The 11,491-nt window shown below is 38.6% G+C and overlaps 1 pseudogene; it reads right to left on the bottom strand.

The window, feature by feature from the left end:
• Positions 1-4,958: 4,958 nt before the first annotated feature.
• Positions 4,959-11,491, bottom strand: part of LOC133730568 (binding partner of ACD11 1-like) — a 33,773-nt pseudogene continuing 27,240 nt past the window's right edge.

The following is an 11,491-nucleotide window of genomic DNA, read 5'->3' as shown; positions in this document are numbered from 1 at the left end:
CTTGACATCTTGCAAGCGGGGCATCTTCCGCTACACACCTCTAGCGGAGCCCCTTATCATCTTGCAGGCCGCGTACTTTGTTCAGCGCAGTATCGTTCAATAAAATACCGCCAGGCACGTCTACTGGACGCTGCTTCATGCTCCAATCAGCGGGGGGACTTCCGCCAGCGGCGGATCCCGAGGCCACGCCTCACTCTGACAACGACCGCCACGCGGCGTTACCGTCAGACGGTCCCTACGGGACACGGGGACTTGTGTCAACAGTCTACGACGGCCCTGATCAGGCACGTTGACCCCCGTCACTTGGGTGCTAAAGATTGGGCTCGCTACCCAACACCCTCTGCTCCGCGCAGCTCCCCCTCAACAAACAATTTACAGACCATCCGGAGGTCTATCTCAGCCGGGGAGTGGGGGACTCCCTGGGGGGCCTACCAGAGGCCCACCCGAAAGGGTATAAAGCGTTTGCTCAGTAAAATCCATGGTTGACAACGCACTGACGCTAATTATGCTCTTGCAAGCCTAGCGGAAGAAAACGCTTCGAACCGCCGAACAACTCCCCAACCAAGATTGCCCTCCTTGACTGGGGAATTGGGGGACTTGTACATACATGTACATTTGCAAGCATAATTAGCTATAATGGGCCACGCTCATTCGACCGCCAAAGGTACTAATTCCAACCAAAGGAATGACATGCAAACACACCGCCAGGCGGGCTACAACCTCGGCGGCGGATCACCCCCAGATCACCCCCAACGCGCCGCCACGCGCCGCGCCAAGGTAGCATCAGAAGCTCCCAGAGCTAGGGACTGAAGCACATCAGTCCCACATCGAAAACAAAGAGAAGATCAACCTCTTCCTCACCTATAAAAGGTTCTCTCCTCTCTCCTCATTAATTACGCATTCAATACTTACCTACTGTTACTTTGTCAACATAAATACATTGACTAACTTAGGCATCGGAGAGTTGAAGACCGCCCAACGCGGTCTCCCTCTGACGCCCTTTGTATTTTACTTGACAGGTAGCGGAGGCTTTGAGAACGTCACAAGTATCAATCCGCCCTCCGGATCAGCGTTAACAAAGGTTCAGCTACCGCCGAACTTTTAGATATTAACAACACCATTTGTGGAAACTCCTATTTTGTGACTTTCATTGATGATTTTTCAAGGTACTGTTTTGTTTATCTAATTTCTCATAAGTCACAAGTGCTAGACGTTTTCAAGATTTTCAAAACTGAAGTAGAAAGACAGACTGAGAAACTCATTAAGGTGATAAGGTCAGATCGAGGTGGTGAATACTATGGTAAGTATAGTGAGAAAGGGCAGCATAAAGGACCTTTTGCTGCATATTTAGAACAATGTGGCATTGTTGCTCAATATACCACACCATATACACCACAACAAAATGGTGTTTCTGAAAGAAGAAACAGAACATTGATGAACATAGTTCGAAGTATGTTCACCAGATCAGGTTTACCAAAGTTCTTATGGGGAGAAGCATTGAGAACAGCAAACTACATCTGCAATAGGACACCAAGCAAAGCAGTCCTCAAAACTCCATTTGAGATTTGGTGTGGCTACAAACCAAGTCTGAATCATCTACATGTCTGGGGTTGTAAGGCAGAAGCAAGAGTGTATAATGGAGAAAATGATAAACTTGAATCCAAGTCAATAAGTGCCTATTTTATTGGATATCCAGAAAAATCAAAGGGATTCAAATTTTATTGCTCTACCAGGCACAATAGAATTTTTGAAACACATAGAGCAACATTTTTTGATGAAGTGTTTGATCAGAATGAAAGTGTGACAGAAGAGGCAAGCTTAGACAAAGAGTACAGCAACATGGATGACTGGTTTATTTTTCCAGAAATTATGCAGACAGGTACTCATGCTATTTATGAAGATATAATTCCAGAAACACAAATAGAAAATCAAACTCAAGAAGCCAATGTTGAAGATCAAGTTGATGGTGTTAGTGCAGATCAAAACCATGGAAATGCAGAAGTTCCTATCATGGAAGCAGAACAAGTTCTAAGAAGATCAGAAAGATCCAGGAAGCCTGCAATATCCAATGATTATCATTTATATTTGACTGCAGTTGAGTTTGATTTGGGGGAAGAAAATGATCCTATATCACTAAAGGAGGCTATGCAATCAGACAACAGTCACAAATGGAAGCTTGCAATGGAGGATGAACTTCAAAACATGTCACAGAATGGTGTTTGGACATTGGTAGACAGAACTGCAGATTTAAAACCTATTGGATGCAAGTGGGTTTATAAAACAAAAAGGGATGCAAATGGCAAGGTTGAGAGATACAAAGCCAGACTCGTAGCAAAAGGGTACAATCAAAAGGAAGGTATAGACTACAATGTGAAAATACTCGATGGAACAAATGTTGATGAATTACTTTACTTCTATGAATTTATTTAGAGAAAGTACAATTCACAACACGAGATTTGCTAACGCACTGTAAACCTCTCCACTGAGAAACTTCACTGCGTGGCTTTTAACGTAGCCAACACGAATAAAAAATCCAATATGAATCAAAGGAGTTTACAATATACAAGTAGTGTTGTTCATAACAAACACTTTCACTTAGCAACAAATGCCAACTTGATTTATAATTGTTCTAACTCCTAACTAACACATTTGACCTTTCTAGACAATCTATCTTCGATCCTTCCTTGCTCTTGATCGAATCACTGATCTTGAGAATGATGTATAAGCATGATTGATTATGCATATGAACATATGAAACACATAAATGAGAGTTTTCAGAAAACGATTGAAACACGAATCCTAATGATTCAATAACCACAGTTTATGCAATCGAAAATCTCTGACTTGAAAATAGTTTTCAAAACCTTTTATAGGGAAGCAAGACTCCCCCTCAATCAAATCTTATCTTAATTACAAAATAAGATAAATATAGAAAGGCATTTAAAACTGTTTTGAACAAGTAATCGGATATGCATACACAAGGAGATTTTGAGCATAAGTACAATTAATGCATATCAATTTAGAATCATGCAAATATGATATGAATTAAATACACCTCTATCTCAAGATCAGTGAATCAACCTCTTTGAATCTCTCTTCATGATATGATTCATGCGATCTTCTTTTCCTTGCTTTAGGTCACCGAGCAATTAGGAGAGATAATCTCCTTATTCTTTGCATGTCTGTTTTCTTTGAGATCTTGGGAAAGTCATGTGTTGAGGGGAGTAGTCCAAGTACTTACACAATGAGACTTTTTCACCTCTCTCAACTAAGGATGCCTTCAGAGTCATAATGGCCCTAGTTGCACATTACAATTTAGAATTGCATCAAATGGATGTTAAAACTGCATTCTTAAATGGAGACTTACAGGAGGATATCTACATGCTTCAACCAAAAGGGTTCATAGAAGATGAAAAGAAGGTTTGCAAGCTTAACAAGTCAATTTATGGACTGAAGCAAGCATCCAGGCAGTGGTATTTAAAGTTTGATGCTGTGATCTCTAACTTTGGATTTGAAGAAAACAAATTGGATGAATGTGTGTACTGCAAGGTTAGTGGGAGTCATTTCATATTTTTAGTATTATATGTAGATGATATCCTATTAGCTAGCAGCAATGTTGGTTTGCTAAAAGCCACAAAAGATTTTCTGATGAAGAATTTTGATATGAAAGACATGGGGGAAGCTCATTATGTACTTGGGATAGAAATTAGCAGAAATAGAAGTCAATGTATGCTAGGACTGTCACAAAAGAATTATATTGACAAGATTTTACAAAGATTTGGCCTAGAAAAATGCAGATCAGGAAATGCACCTATTTCTAAAGGTGATAAGTTGCATAAAGGACAATGTCCTCAAAATGTATTGGAAAGAAAATGCATGGAAAATGTGCCCTATGCTAGGTTGGTTGGAAGCCTTATGTATGTACAAGTTTGCACAAGGCCAGATATAACACTACTACAATAAGTGAATCAGACGACGGAGATTTGGAGTTGTGTGATGACCAGCCTCACTGTGGTCTAAACGAGTGTTGTGTGATTGAAAAATCACACAACGGTGAATTCACCGTTGTGCAATATTCATTTCCTCAACTGATATTTAGTTCTGTTGTGCGAATTCTGCGCAGGCATGTGCCTGGCATGGCATGCGCGGGGATGCCTTGACATTGACATGGCCATTCAGACAACAGAAAATGAAATTTAGCTGTTGTCTGAGATTCATAACACACAACAATTATATTGTTTATCTGTTGTCTGAGATTCATAACACACAACAAATAGAATTTTTTCTTTGTTGTCTGAGATAAGTAACAGACAACCCAATGAAATGATATCTGTTGTCTGTTGATTGATTCAGACAACAGGGATAATTTTATTTCTGTTGTGTGTTATGAATCTCACACAACAGAATTTTGTTATTTTCTGTTGTTGGTTGTTGGTTCACACAACAGCTATATTGTCTTAACTGTGGTGTGAATATTGTAATTGAATTGGCTAACATCTAGTAACTGTTGTAGGAGAAGGCTTAATTTTGAACTCTTTTACAGTCATACAACACATTATTCTACATTGTGTTGTATGACTGAACCTTGGACAACAAGAAGAATATTCACAGAAATAATGCTCGATATATTACCATATAAACAGTACTATAATCCATATAATTCAAGTCCCATTATTCAAACTTCTATACATTCAAGTAACTAGATAATGTACCAAACAAGAGCATTCCTAGCTATACATGAATAAAAAACATTCGTATTCTCAATGGTTCTTATCCTTCAGCTGCCTTTGGCTTCAATAAAACCTGGAAGGACCTGCTCCAATTGCTTTATACTTTTTGCAGATTTAGGATCATCAGGAAGGAGATCAACTTCCTTCACTGCACACAAGGCCCCAGTTTCTTTGCAATATATTTAGAAGAAGTAATCAGCAGACCTCAATCTGTGAATAGAATTAAGCTCAGCAAATATATAGCTCGATGATCTCCTGAGCTGCCATCATATTCTCTTCTCTAATAATATGCTCTACCTGAAATACATATACCAAATAATTACTAACCAAAAACTAAGAACTTGTTCTCGATACTGTGCGAGTAAATTAACCCCAATGAAAAAAGAGAGATTGCCCGAATCCAAGCTGTAGCTTCCTAGCCAGTCTTAACAAGCTTGGCAATGTCACAGAGCATATTAGGAAGACACTTTCTTTGTGGCAGTGTCAAATAACTCCAAAACTCAAGCCATCAAACACCAAACTCAACCAATTAGTTAACACTTCAAAAGCTTTAACAGATTCTAAATAAGCCAAAGTAAAACCAACAAGAAAAAATAAAAACTGAGAAGTATAACAAAGTCACTCACAATAGTAAAACTCAACTTAACAAAGTCACTTAACAAATTCAACTTGTATAAAACTCTAGTAAGAAAACAAGGGGAGTTCTCAATTTCAAAGAAAATAATGACAACTAGCACATTCTTCCAAACTAACAAACAAAAAATAACTCTCTGAAATTTGTAGCACAGTTGATTATTAGAGGGTGGATACACACATGCAACTTTGTTTTGCATAAATAATACAGAGTGAAGCAAGCCTACCTTTGCAGTCAAGTTTGACACAGCCATATGGAACTTTTCTCTGGTTTTTGTACCTGCAGCCTGCCCTGCCTTTGCCACCTTGCTAAAAGCACCATTGAACCAAGCTGCTCCCACAGTCACATACCTATCAGCACCAAATGAGAATTGTCAGCTGAAATTTGTTTCCTACATTCATCTAAATTAAGCTGGAGTAAAACAACTCTTGAGAGGTCATCAACTCTGCCTTTGTTTAACCACAAATCTCTTTATCATATCTTTTTATATCTACATTACTCTTTCTAGAGTAGATAACCCATATGAGCAGGCCACTACCTAGAAACACCAAACAGGTACAGGCATTATGATTTTAGGGTAGATAGAATATTATAAACGTCTTATACAACTATACATGTAACTTTAGTAGAAAAGAAAATCAAGTTGAAGAATCTACGAAAAGAAACATCAAAGAACTAAAAGGGTACAGCCTTGTGAGTGTGTAACGATGCTTGGGGTAAAGATCCTACTATATGCATGTCCAAGATGTATACGCTAAAAGCGACCTTTATTTTTGAACTTTTTTTTCTGGGAGTACATTGATGTCTAAAGAATGTGGTATGGCTTCCTACTAAATAAACTACCAAGTGGCCTAGAAACATCAGTATAAAATATCTCCAACGGATGCCCATGAAAATAGTCTACAAATAGATTCTTATCCTGATTTACAAACAATTATGCACTATCAGCATTGTTGTTATGCAAGTTATGCAATAATTTACATGCTAATGAGCAGAAAACCCAAACCAAAATTGGAGGATCATATTTTCTTGGGCTCATATCACATACCTGCTTGTTTTGACAGCTGATCCAGTATCATTTAATTTTCTCTCTGCTGCAAATATTGCTGCCATTGTTTTATCTGAGACCTGAAGTCTTTGATCAACAGACTTCACTTTCTCGTTAACCACTAAAAGGCCTACTGTCAATTTCTCTGTGAGCCCCACTCTCTTGTCAAAGGAAGTTACTTTCTCAGATGCACTTTCTCTCAACCGATGCTTTTCATCAAATGCTTTAGCCTTGTTCACGGCATCTTGTCCAATTGCTGAACCTTTTGCAAACATACTAGACACTACATCTTGAGCTCTATTTACATACACACTTCCATTGTTAGGAGAGCAATCTTTATCCTGTAAACAAAAACACATTACCCTAAGCCCGTTTTGGAATTTTAAAGGGAAATAGCGAGACAATTACTGAGCACTTAAAAGAAATTTTTTTTGTCATAGTTTATTTAGGTACGTACATCATCTCTGGGATCACTAACTGATATATTTCTAGGTAATTTATTGTACAAAACTTGTTTCCATTTCCCGGCAAAATCTCACACAGTAAAAAAGTACTTAATTCCTTGTATATGATTTGTTTTCAACAAGTTACAATTCTTGAAAGTGTTATATGTGTGGTGGTGTTATTAGCTACCTCAGCATTTGGTGAAACACTTTCAGCAGGGGCAGCACAAACACTTTCCACCAATTGCTATGCCTGCAAATATTGCACTAATAAACTGCAAGTTTTGGCCAAAGGAAGGAAACAACAAATTGAGGACAACTTTCAAGGAAACTTACCGGCATCTCATTAATTGGTACATAATTTTCAACAGGAGATATAATCACAATCTAATCAACCATTGTTGCTCCCTGCAATCCAAAACACAAGTTTTTTTTTTTTTTTCAATATCTACAGCCAAACAGAAGAAGATGCATGATGACTCCCAAACACAAAATCAAAACCCCAGAAAAAACTTTTAAAAAGTTAAATAAGTAAAGAGTAAAGACATAAACATTTTTATGAATAGAATAGAATTACTAGGCACACTGACTTCAATTCCAAGAGAGAAGAGAGCAATTTGAGTATATACCGATAACAAGAGTGCGATTTCAAGAGCTTTGGCATCCTTGAACGTAACAAATGCAGTCTTTGACTGCGCAGGATCACTGCACATTGCACACACAACCAACCAGTTCAATATCAAAATTACCAAAACCCAACCAACATTCACACTCGACAGTACAGCAAGATACATGATAAAAATTTGAAGAATCAAGAAACTTGGAGTTGGTAATATTAAACAAGTCAATTATTTATCCATACATTCCATTTCGCTCTTTTGACTTTTTTTCTTTCTTTCCTTTCAAAATTACTAGCAAAATAAGAAATAAAAATTCTTCAGGTTGGTTTTCATTGGCAGGCAAACAGAATGAGAACTAAAGTTTATGTATATAAAACGAAAACTCGTTTTCAGGAGATATGAGATAAGGCTGATAACCATCATTTCCAACACAATCTGATAAACAATCATGGCACGAGAAAAGATCATGTGAATTCAGAAGAAAATTGAACATGTGAGTAAAATGAGAAAAGACAGACAAACCATACCCTCTTCACATTGTTGATATCAAAATGTCAATCCAATAGTGGTTGCTTTATTCTATTAAGCATTGTAGAAAATTGATAACCTGGTTCAGAGTGCATGAAACCTGAACACAGTTCATGTACAAATGAAAAGAAATGCAACTTGTAATCTATCTAAAACCATTTGAAAATAGGATCAGAAAACTTGAAGTACATATAATTCTCAGTAATGGAAGTTCAAACAATTCTACAAATAGTTTCCACAATCATTCGAACACTCTGATTGCAATTCCCATCCAATTTGAATTCCTGTCCAAATTACCAAACTGTTTGCAATTCAGTTACCATCCAAAACTGGCAAAACATATACCAAATTTCAAAACAGATACATGACCAGTACAGATAAACAAACAAAGGCAAAATAGCTCAATCAAACAGCCAATAAACCAACTTATCAACAGGGCAACAGGCAACAGCTCGATCAACTAATGGAGATATTCAGAAATGCAGCAACTTGAAGCTCAATCAATTTAATGATTTGAATCATACAATTTGATTATACAATCATACAAATATACAATACCCAGCAACTTACCAAGCTTGATTTCAGCAACTAACTAAGCTTGAAGAGTGAAACCCAGAATGTAAGTGAAAACCCAAAAATCGAACCCAGAGTGTAACCAACAGTTTCTGGCTTTCTGCTTTGCTGCTTGAGGAAGAGAGCAACCAAGTTCGAAACTTCAAGGCTATTCAACTGAAAACCCAGAAACTAGTGGAGCTGTTCATGAGATACCACTGTTAGTCCGTCACCGTTGGGTATAGAAAAGGTCGTCGACGCCTCGACGGTCAAGGAGAGAGGCTGAGATGGAAAGGGTCCGTGCCGGAGAGAGAGAACCCGTGGGCTGGAGGCTGAACTGGACTGGAGGAGCAGTGGAGTGGAAAGGCGCGGTGGAACAGAGGGAGACTGAGGTAGATGCCTCGAAGTATCGCTATTGCGAGGGAGATGCTGTTGAAGTTATGATGAGATTTGGAGATCGGAGTAGAGGTAGAGAGAATTGGGGGTGGAGTTGGTGAAGCGAAGAACAGTGATGAAGAGGATATGGGTCGATATATCGAGGAAGAAAGAATAGAAGTGAGAAACTGGACTGAGAGAGGCTTAGGCTTAGCGTTTTGACCATTTTGCTGGAGCAAATCCTAAGCAAATACTCTTCGAGCTTTGTTCCAAGATCTGAAGAAACGATGGCAGACGTTATCAAATCTCACGATTTTGGTGTTGTTCCCCAAATCTCACGGTTTTGATTTCTAGGGTTTCTGTTCGGAGGGAGAGAAGAATGGTCCTTTGATTTCTAGGGTAAGAGTGTTTTTCGGGCATGTATGAGTGTTTTCGATTGTTTTGGAAGGAGAAGAATTAAGTGGTTGTCGGGTTTGGCCTTCAATAAAGACAAGGTTAAGTTGTTTTGGTGGGAGACTTCAATAAAGCTAGAGTTTAATAATTTGTTTCAAGTTTCTCCAACAACAGATAAGTAAAAGACCGTTGTGTGAGTGTATGATGACAAAAGTCACAAAACAGGATGAGAGGGAAAATTTGCCGCCTATGCCTACATAGGTTTCATTTGAGTGAAACTTTCCCGCGCTGTGCAACTTGCTTCCACGCTCAGACAACAGAACTATGACAATCTGTTGTTCAAATTTGTGCATCTTGCACTAGATGTACCTAGAGGATTTCTAAAAATTCATACAACATTTCTTATACAACAGATATCAATAAAACTATTGTGTGGATAGTTCAAATTGAGCTCCTTCGGGGAGGGAATTATGTGCTCATTTCCCTCCATTTAGGCCTCGCATTCACACAACGGAAACTTCTTAACTCAGTTGTGCAATATCTTCCTAAATTTTTTTTTTCAATTTGCTTACATTCACACAACAGAAACATATTTGTACCGTTGTATGATAGAGTTCGTGTTAACACACAACAGCAAATTTTAGTTCTGTTGTGTGATGAGTGTTGTGTGTTTCGATTTTTGTAGTAGTGCACAACAGAGATAGGTGAAGTCTTCTTATCAGCATCATAAGTAGATAGTATGTCTACGAGAGGTATGCATTAGAGTTGCTACATCAAAACCTTGCTCGGTAAACCCAGTGGGAGAAACCCGTGGTCGAAGGGAAAACATGAGCAAATGCATATATGTCAAATCAAAACATCTTCAGGATGTAGTATAAGTGGGGTGACCATGCTAAAGATGTGTCTCGTTAAAACCTTGCCAGGTAACAAAACCCAGTGGGACAAAATAACCCTAGACGAAGGACAAAAAGAGTACACGATGGTCAAATGTGTATGCTTCGGGATACTCCCCCTGATTTCGACTCCCCCTGAAAATTACATGTTAGGTAATTCAGATAGTTTACGTAGACCAATACCTTGAACATGCTTCTGGAATGTAGACTTTGGTAGTGACTTGGTAAAGAGGTCTGCACGATTATCTTCAGATCGAATCTGCTTGACTTCAATCTTCTGATACTCCTGTTGTTGCTGATTGAAGAAGAACTTCGGTGCAATATGTTTGGTGTTGTCTCCTTTGATGAAACCCGTCTTCATTTGCTCAATACATGCAACATTATCTTCATGGATAGTGGTTGGTTCATCAGTAGTGGAATACATTCCACATGTGCTTCGAACATGCTTTGTAACGGCTTTTAGCCATGTACATTCACATACTGCTTCGTGAAGAGCTAGTATCTCAGCATGATTCGAAGAGGTAGCAACAAGTGTCTATTTTGTAGACCTCCAAGAAATTGCAGTATTCCCAATGGTAAAGACATAACCAGTTTGGGAACATGCCTTGTGCGGGTCTGATAGATAGTCTATATCAGCATATCCAACAAGGCGAGCATCATTCTGAGGATCAAGGGGGTTTGATCCATTCCTTGATGCGTAGGGATAGAATAAGCCCATATCCGTTGTACCTCTACGGTAGCGAAAAATGTCTTTTATGCCATTCCAGTGGCGGCGTGTTGGCGCAAAGCTATATCTAGCTAACAAGTTCACATCGAATGAGATGTCCTATCTAGGGCATTGAGCCAAGTACAATAATGCGCCTATTGCACTTAGATATGGGACTTCTGGCACTAATATCTCTTCATTATCATCTGCAAGACGATACGGTTCTCTCTAGACTTCAGATGACCATGGGTGTGCTTGCTTTTATCCTCATTAAAGAATCTTAACATCTTCTGGATGTAATTTGGTTGATGGACCAAAATTTCATCTGCACTGTCCTCAGACTTCAGGTTGAGACAATAATTTGTTTCCCAAGGCCTTTCATCTCAAATTCCGACTTCAGGTGTTTTGCGGTTTCCTTGATTTCTTCAGGAGTATCAGTCAAATTTATGTCATTGACATAGACCGCCACAATTGCAAATCCAGAACTTGTTTTCTTAATAAACATGCATGGGCATATTTCATTGTTTACATATCCCATCCCGATCAAATATTCACTTAGACGGTTATAC

This window comes from Rosa rugosa, chromosome 2, assembly GCF_958449725.1.
Source record: "Rosa rugosa chromosome 2, drRosRugo1.1, whole genome shotgun sequence".
Classification (NCBI taxonomy): domain Eukaryota; kingdom Viridiplantae; phylum Streptophyta; class Magnoliopsida; order Rosales; family Rosaceae; genus Rosa; species Rosa rugosa.
Note: the sequence above shows the minus strand (reverse complement) of the source record. Positions and strands in the feature narration are given on the sequence as shown.